This window comes from Limulus polyphemus, unplaced genomic scaffold (assembly GCF_000517525.1).
Source record: "Limulus polyphemus unplaced genomic scaffold, Limulus_polyphemus-2.1.2 Scaffold312, whole genome shotgun sequence".
NCBI classification, from domain to species: domain Eukaryota; kingdom Metazoa; phylum Arthropoda; class Merostomata; order Xiphosura; family Limulidae; genus Limulus; species Limulus polyphemus.
This window is the reverse complement of record NW_013665922.1, coordinates 211,530-221,507: the sequence shown is the minus strand read 5'-3', so window position 1 is coordinate 221,507 and position 9,978 is coordinate 211,530.

The following is a 9,978-nucleotide window of genomic DNA, read 5'->3' as shown; positions in this document are numbered from 1 at the left end:
CGGCTTTCGTTACCCTGGACTAGGTACGTTAAGTAATTTTGGTATACTAAAGTAGGTTACCCTGTTGTAAAGTCGTTTTCAAATCTATCCAACTAGTATCGCTTTACTTGTTTGTGTACTTTTTATTGCAGTATTTATTTTGTTTTGGATACATATTATAATCATTCTACGAATAACCAATGATTCCAACTTTCTGTTAAAATTTAAAATTTCTTACTATTTATTTGTTCAGTTTTATATATCCATAGAATAGACAAAACATCTATAAACTTTCAGTATAGACATATACCTGATAACTACAACTCTTGCAAGAACCAAAACTACAATCACAAATTATAAGATGTAATCTTTACTTTGACTTACAGATAAGTGTATAAAGCTGCCAAAGTAGAGATTAAATTTTATGTCTGTGATTGTGGTTTTAATTCTTGTTTCATTACTTTTTGTAGCAGGATTCCTACTTCTTTTTAAAATTCATAGTTTTTTAATACTCTTGTTTGTTTACTTTATATGTTACCCCTGTATAAAGTATATACTTTACCTTTAGAAACTGTCGCATGTCTATTCATTGATATGTTTCGCCATCTGTTGGTTTGAATTGGGTTGAAAAGATATTTAAATACGCGCATGATATTTTTATAATTTATTTATTTATCGGAATACCAAAAGTGGATATCCACAAACTAGCATATAAGCTGGAGAAATCTTGTAGCAATAGTTTGAGCCGTCTAGGGGCTAGCCCCGCTGACATTAGGTAGTAGACGAAAAAGTTGCTGTCTTAGAAATTTTTGAATTGTCATATATATGTTAGCGACCTTTTTGGCGTATTATTAGTATATATTTGCATAATATATCGTAACCAATACTTTGAATGGGCAGTTTTTTGCTTAGGAATGCAATAGGGTGGTTTTTCGGCGCGTGAATTATTTGGAAACTTTGTCGATCCCTACTATTAAGTACTTAGTAATACTTACACATTACAGCAGACAGGAAGAAGGGGTAATATAATATTCCAGAATTCGCCGTTATATAAAAGAAAATATTAATATCGAACACCCAGGCTGGGAGTCAAGTAGACATTTTCTGGTGGATTGATTTCTAAAAGAAGCTTTTCAGTATCCATTTTTATTCGATTTCGGAGTAGAAATCATAGCACTTTGCATTATCTGAAATTTTAATTACCCATCAGCTTGAACTAATTCATAATATTTTCCAGGCTATGAGTGAGTAAAACTTATACCCCATCCAAATCCCACACAAAACACGGTAGTGGCTGTACATGTTATGCAGTAGGAAATATAGCTCCTCAGTTACATAAAGCCATTTGCTCATCGGATTTCGCACGTTCTTTCAATAGAGATGGCTGGGGAAGGCTCAACGAAGCTTACCTGTCGTTTTATGGTGTATAGGTGCATTATCTGTCACAGGGTAGTAGGTGTGGTTGTAGTCATGATGCACTGATGACATTCAAAGGGAAAGAGGTTTAAGGAGGAGTATAGAGATGAAGGGTTTCCTTCTGAACAACAATATGAGTCACCTAAATCGTGTCTCTAAGCAGGGAATGACAAGTTCTTTGTGGTATTCATTATCATGACTGCCAAAAAAAAATTTGTGTCTACGAGAATTTCTTAAAGTGCTATAAAAATTATTTTATATTACTTGGTCTCTCAGTTCCCATTCGTCACGATGCATGGACCATTAATGTGTGCAAAAGCAGTATTGCAACATTTCCAGTCATCATTGTTTTCTACGTGGTATCGGAATTGCAGACAAGTACTAATCTGTTGTGTGAAGAATGAGATAACAGTAGTAGTACTAGTAGTAGAGGAACATATGAAGCAGTAGTAGAAGTATCAATAATAGAAGCAGTAGCATAAGGCCTTACTTATTGGCACGGCACATAGAGAACGTAGACCCATCAACGGTTTTATTTCTGTTTTAGACTAATCAGGATCTAATATTCATAAGTACTTTCTATTTGACTAATCATGGTACGCCAACATTAATAATTCGACTTTTGCAAGTGGAACATGTACCAGCCAACCCCATAAACTCCGAAACTTTATAGCTGAACACTATCGAGAGGTAAGTTTTTTTGGCAGTAAAATGTGTTTCATTTGGGTTTTCAAATCGATTTTTTATCATAATACATTGTTTGTTTCTAGCTTCAATAATTAAAAACGAGAAACTCTCTCTAGCTTACCTCATCTCCCAAATTCGAGTTCATTAACTCGCAGTCTGGGTGTTAATTAGTTAATTTTATTTAAATATTTTCGATAACCTGCAACGATGTTTTAGCATCTATTTAACATTTTATCGTTATACTGTATATTCTAAAGTTGTCCTTAAGGAAAATCATCCCTCATATGGCACTGAATTTTTAAAATGTCATACACCAACTTTTTTATCCCTGCTACCAAACAGTTACCATATAAAAGAAAACAAAATGCATGAGCGTTAGACAGAGCTGTGACGGGTTCACTCTTAAGCTCTCTGTACTAGTTAATGTTTTTGGTTTGTTTTGATTTTACGAATACGTGTGGCTATAACTGTACTATCAGTTTCATGTCTGTTTATACACAACATTTTTGACGTCGCTTTCTCTGATTTTTTGCTCTAAAAGAAAAGGTTTCTTGTTTTAACTTATCTAAACTGACAAATTCCTTACATTTAATTTAGCATTCACGAAGAAATTAATCAAACTTTCTCTTTTGTAGATGTCTTGTTCCTTTCTTCGTAACTCATAAGTGTTTTTCTACCTGTATAAAATAATCATTATCTATCGTCTTCTTGCCAGAGGATATCAAATCTATTCGAATAACCAAATTCTTCACAATGAAAGTTATTACTTAACATATTGAAAAAAAAATATGTAGGTTTAAAGCCTGCTAGAAAAAAAAGTCAGCAAATTCTTAAGCACTAATTTCAAATCAAAATCTAAGCAACCACATAATCAATTATTTCTTTTATCCTCTAGTTGAAAGACAACTATTATTTGGTTTCGTTGTTGAATTCCGTGTAATGTTACATGAAGGCTAGCTTACTAGGGGTTCCTAATTTTGAAGTGATAGTCTAGACTCTAGAATGGAAACAGCTGGTCAACACCACTTAGAGCTATCTCTTGGCATCCTCTTGTCAGACAGATTAGTGGGAACGAGAACCACATAACATCAACATCCATTTTGATATGCTGCCAATTGTGCCGATCTCGGCTCGCAAAGCACACATTATTTTATTCAACTTCGGGTTGAGAAATTACCTACATTTAACATTACATTCAATAAAGATATATTTATGTCATGTAAATAGTTTGCCGTCGTAGGTCCAGCTTACCATATTCGCTAAACCTAAGTATTTAATAGAAATAACATCGTAGAATAATTTTCCTTAGCTTTCTAACGGACATAATATGACGCAAAAATACTATGAGAAACAAATAAAAAAATCATCTTCAGATATTACACAAATAAATCGAGTTTCAAATTTTCGAGGAGTATTTTAAATCTTCTGTTGAAGTTTCTTCTTATAATAGAGGCCCGGCATGGCCAGGTGGTTAAGGCACTCGACTCGCAATCTGAGGGTTGCGGGTTCGAATCCCTGTCACACCAAACATGCTCGCCCTTTCAGCCGTGGGAGCGTTATAATGTGACGGTCAATCCCACTATTCGTTGGTAAAAGAGTAGCCCAAGAGGTGGCGGTGGGTGGTGATGACTTGTTGTCTTCCCTCTAGTCTTACACTGTTAAATTAGGGATGGCTAGCGCAGATAGCCCTCGTGTAGCTTTGCGCGAAATTCAAAAACAAACAATTCTTATAATAGAACTAATAACTTCCAAATTCTCCAACACTTAACCATAATATTACTGTTTAGTGTTTTATTTGTTTAATTATCGTTATATTTAGCAACTGTACTTTGAAAATGTATAAAGACTGATGTAAATTCATTTTATTCTGCTTTAGATACTGAAGATGGAATCTGATAGAATTCCGAAACGTTTATCCATGTCCCCTTTTTGTCAATAAACAATGTTGTTTATCATAAGTGTCGTAATCTTGTTTATAATCAAACTTCGTTTTCCTTCGAACACATCGGTTGCTAATATTATTATTTTCTCAATTACAAAGTGGAATGTGATCTTTACGTTATTATTAGTTTAGGATTATAGCCTTTGTTTGTTTGTATTTTGTTAAGCACAAAGCTACACAATAAGCTGCCTGTGCTCTGCCCTCCGCTAATATCAAAGCTTAATTTTTAGCATTATGAGCCAGCAGATCTGCCATTGAGCTCCCGGGTGGTGGTGGGGTCAAGGTTAATGTTTAATGTTTAAAACCTGTACAATATGTCTGGTACTCCGTGGGCTGTACTATATATAAATATGAGTTCAACGAATAAATTCACACTTGATCGCAAAAAAGACGCAAGAACATGAAATAAACACCAAGATAATCGAAAATGCTGAGGTTTTATTGGAACTAGTAAAATATAAAACATCTAGAAGCACAATGTTTACAGATCATATATCTGGGAATACGACTGATATGAAACTTTTAATTATGTTTTTGTTTGTTTGTTTGTAAGTAAGCACAAAGCTAAACAATGGACTATCTGTGCTCTGCCCACCACGGGTATCGAAACCAAGATTCTAGGTTTGTAAGTCTGCAGACATACCGCTATGCCACTGGCGGGCTATGTTTTCGTGAAATAAACTAAATAAACATAAAATAATGTCACAATAACAACTCTACAGTGTTTATTACTGAAGAGCTGTTGATATAGAATCAGAATTATATTATTCAGTTTTGAATGTTCAGTTAAGAGTGTGCATCGGAGTGATTCATTTGCTAAAGAGGAGACGCTTCTCTCAAATTGTCCACAGATTAATTTTCAAGCTTACTTTTCGTAGAAAGAACTTCATGCAGATGCATATGCTGTGATCATAAACCCCCTTGCAATGGAATAACTAAGGAATATCCTACCGTGCGTACCTATGAACATCTGGAGAGTTTCTGGAAATACCCATTCGAAACTATCGCACCCATGTATATTTGCCATTCACACACACATAAAAAAAAGCAGCAAAAACATAACCTGGATAATTTCAAAACTGACAGTTCAGGTAAGTCTGACATCAAATGTAGAATCATAAAAACCCTACTGATCGATATTCCCTGGACTATCTTCAACAGCGTCACCATCTTTTCTTAGATAAGATTTTTTTTAGCTATTTCCACCTTTCTCATTTGATTATTTTTACAAGTTTACAGCTAACATCTCTTAGTTCCTTATCTCCTTCTCTCTTATTTTATCTTATACATGTATTACTATGTTATTTTTTTGCTGTTGTATACAAAATGGAGTTTTTAAATGAATACAACTAAAATACTTTGTCTTTCTTAGGTTTTCTAACGACTAATGGCATAATTGCTTTTGTAGTAAACCGGTAAAGTTGTATAACGAAACGTCCAGAGTAAAACAATTATCATTTTTATCTTCGTTGTATTCTCCTCGATTAAGCAAGTATAATTTATGTGTGAAGAAAGAAGGATGAATATATCTGTAACACTTGCTATGTAATTATAATAATATCGAAACGAAAACTAAAGTAATTTGGTTTATCTAGGTGAAAGAATTGTCCTCTGGTGGCTTAGTGACAAATATGAGGGTTTATATCGCTAAATAAGGGGGTTCAATACCTACGGCAGTTAATTCGTAGACAGCCCATTGTGTATCTTTACGCTTAACAATAAGACACTAAAGAATTAAATCTTTAAAATAAAACCAAAATAATATTTTAGTTAATGTAAAATATACCGGTCATCAATTTCATTATCTAAACTCCTTTTTTTATAATATTCTAGATATCAAAATAACACTGTCAAAGTACGAAAAATATGATGAAGAAACAAGCTATGAAACATGAAACATATTTTCGATCTGCATGCATTGAATTACTCTTGTTTCAAACATATTTAACTAAGGTGAAATACCTTTGACCGGTTTGGTTGGATTGGTTTTGTTGTTGAGCACAAAGCTACACAATTGGCTATCTGCGCTCTGCCCACCACGGGTATCAAAACTCGAATTTTAGGGTTGTAAGCACACAGACCTGCCGCTGTGCCACTAGGGGGACACATTTGAGCGATGGTCCTTATATACTGGTTAAACAAATTACGACGTTAATGTGTGACCGAAAACAAATGAACACTAGTAAATGTATGATAACGGTTCATCTTACACCAACAAACGTTAATCAAAAGTTATTTTATGATGTATTTTTGCGTGTATCATGATCATCACACACTCGTAAGAGTTCAAAGTGGTTTAGTTTTACTGGTTTAAATATCACTGCAAATATTAATAAAAACCTATATTGATAATGCGTATTTTAAGAACAACTATAGAAAGCTTTTACGGGAATCATCTAACAATGGTTATAATGATTATACCAGGAAGTTATCAAACTAATGGTTATCTTCACTGAAAAAGCTCTGTGTATCGAAGTTTAGCTGAAAATCATATGTGTAAAACTATTGTAATTTAATATTTTTGTGGATATATGTGTTTAAACAATGTCAGTGTCTCTGTAATTACTAGTCAGTAGTTACATATTACAAGTATGTAAGATATATGACCAATATTAATAATACAAGGCTAATAAAGCGCAAAGAGGCAAATCATAAAATACTTTCTTTTTCTTAACTTTTCACATCCGCACTTTATATTCTTGTAAAACGAAACACAAACATTCGCAGACTACATACTAATTATGTAAAAATTTCATATATTAAAACATTTGAAATATATTTTTCGTGCAAACACTAACATTATGGGTTAGAATAAATTTATTTACCAAAAGCACAGCTTGCCAGTCACAGTAAGGTATTTGTAATTCAATTCAAATTAAAGGTTAATCTAACTTAACTTTTTCTATCTTGTCCCCTAGTGGGACAGCAATAAGTTCATGGTCTTACAACGCTAAAACCTAGGGTTTGGATCCCAGCGGTGGACCCAGTAGATATCCCCACTGTGACTTTGCTCTTATCGTTCTTGTTCTCTTCAAAACGTATGCGTCTAAAGATACCGTAAATCCACTGGTGAATAACGTCAGAGTATTTTTATGTACACTTAACGGTATGGATGGTTAAATAATACAAAATTTTATATTGGTGCAGTTAAATTCCAAAAGGTTTTATTATTTCAATCACCTTATCTTAAATCACGTAGATCTTTATCTTATTAAGTATATTAGTGGTCTATGCTTAATATCAAAAAGCTCATATTCACGAAATGTCATGTTATTGTTCCGTTTATGTGGATTTTTTTAGTAACTAATACGCAATTTAGATGTTAATGTGAGTCAAACATTCCTAAATAGTATTGGAGTACCAAAACCATAAGGTGGGCGACTTTGCCATAAACATTTTGATTTTCTTCCTTGATAATTAATTAAAATTTTGAAATTATAGACTCAAACTAAGCTTTAGTTATTTCCATGAATTTTCGATCGTTTTTTGAGAAAAGAGAACTGTTAAATGTTGTTTACATTATTTGCTTTCATTATAAGTAACAGTAAAGCATACCAAATATATGGTTGGTGTTTTTCCTTCTGATATTTGTACAGATGAACACAAGGACTGTCATAATTAGGTATAAAATGAAAGACAACAAGATCTTTTCTTGTTTGTTTGTTTTTAGCAAAGCCACATTGGGCTATCTGTTGTGTTCATCGTGGGGAATCAAACTCCGAATCTTAACATTATAAATCCATGGACTTACCACTGTCCCACTTGGAGGGGGGACAAAACAATATGGAAAGGGATTAGTCAATAGCACCCACGGCGCACTCGTGGGCTGCTCTAACCGAATAGTAAGGTTTGAGTATCACTCTTATAACTCACCCATGGCACCAAAGTGCGGAGAGTAATTTGAGTAATTTTGTAGTAATGGGTGTGCTCACCACCAGGCCGCACTGGACACTAGAAAATAACATGACTTTAAAGAAAATACTAGGAAAGGTACAATATATTTTGTTCCAAAAATATGCCAGTGCTATGAGTTGGCAGAACTAACTATTTTTGATATATTGATCTAGATAAATTGTTGCTTTCCTAACATCCCCTACGCTAATGCATTCTTCATATATAACGGCTAATATTTAGACTGTGGATTTAATGTTGAATTTCATGAAGTCGTTAATTCTAATTGAGAAAATTGTTTTAAAACAAATGTAATGTTTCGGTTTGTTTTGGATATTCACACAAATGAACACAAGGGGTGTGCGCGTGAGCCCTCCCTAATTAGGTATGAATTATATATACTGAGTTTTTATCATCAACCGACTTCTTCAATATCGCTTTTGAAACATTATACCAATTTACACTCAAGTATGTTAGATTGTATAATGCAATGAGCTCAATTAATATGCTGTTGCACGGAATAGAAACATTATTATTCAAAACCTGATGTTGCATGTGGTCAGTTACAGCCAAATACAATGAATTATTATTAGCTATAACCTCAGAAATATTTTTGCTTGTTTTGAAAGGTCATTCTTATTTAGAAGAAATCAGAAAAAAAATCACAATTTAAACTTTGTCAATGAAAAAATGCTCTTTCATTTTGCGTATTGATAAACCTTTCAAGGATATTCTTAGAAAATACACTAAATATTATGCACTTCGTTTTGTCTGTGCGTAACATAAAGTTGCTGATTTCCTAAACCTCAAAACAAAAATAAGAATTAAACAGATTCTCGAAAAAATAAGTTCATCATAAATTTTGTTGACTTTTTCTCAAATCGCTTTGATGTAATAGAAAATCGTTTACCAAATATACAAGTGTTTAGATATAAATAGATAAGTTCCTTCAAATGTACGAAAAATGTTTTATTTAAAGGAGAATGAGGTAAAAAAAATCAGCTAGAGTGAATTATATGTAACTATTTTTTCGTGTAACTCTCTGCATAAATACATTGGCGGATAGTCGTGATTTCCTATTTTTTTTTTCGTTCTTGAGCACTTTGAATTTTTTAGTGTTAGAAAGTAGATATTTCAGTGGATTTTTCTTTGCTGATTTTAAAGAACGATAAATTATAGACACCTAGTATGACGTAAAAGAAAAGCAGTTCAAGGCCATTGTTTTTTATATCATGCGAATTGTTTTACGATGTGTAGTCACATCAGTAACGTACATTTCTACAGTATACGTCATTGCCCCACACCATTGTTCACGTTATTTTGCATTATTGTCCTACATAATGCGCAACTTGCGAATAGCGCTTGACCTTTCCAATCTTTACCGGTAACATTTAAATGACAGATTTAAATGCAATTGCTAAAATCAGCATTTGTTTTAAATTGCATTTGTTATGAGTTACATGGGTGGCATTTTAGTTCAATTTGGTGGTCCATCTTATCCAACCTTACAGAAAAAATGGCCCCCAAGGCACAAAAAGTGTATTGTTTTTTTCAATATTTAGAAAAATCTATATCCTTTCTTTATTTTAACCAGAAATTATGTTTATAATAAAACAGGATTCATTTTAAAACATTTGTTTTTTTAATGACATTCATCTTAACTTGTGAAAACTGCATTCAAATTTAAGGTAACCGTCTAATCCCACCTTTCCCAGTCCAACACATACTTGACTCATTATTTTATAGTGAGAGAGTGTTTGCCCTAAGTACAGCTAGTCACTCTATTCCATTAGAAGTGTGTCTACCCAGCTCACAATTCAGGTTGTACAAGAAAATCTCTTACCCAAAGCACTGTTAAGTTTATCTATCGTATGAATATAATATTTACTCAAATCACATTAACCCAAAGCAACGTTGAGACAAGCTGTTCTAATGGAAGAGGATTTACTCAAATATTATTTGATCTCTCAATAATACGAGAAAAGTTTCACCTGAAACACCATTGAGTCCCCTTACTTTGTACGAAAATAAATAAATCAAAAATATAATTTTGTTCCATTGTC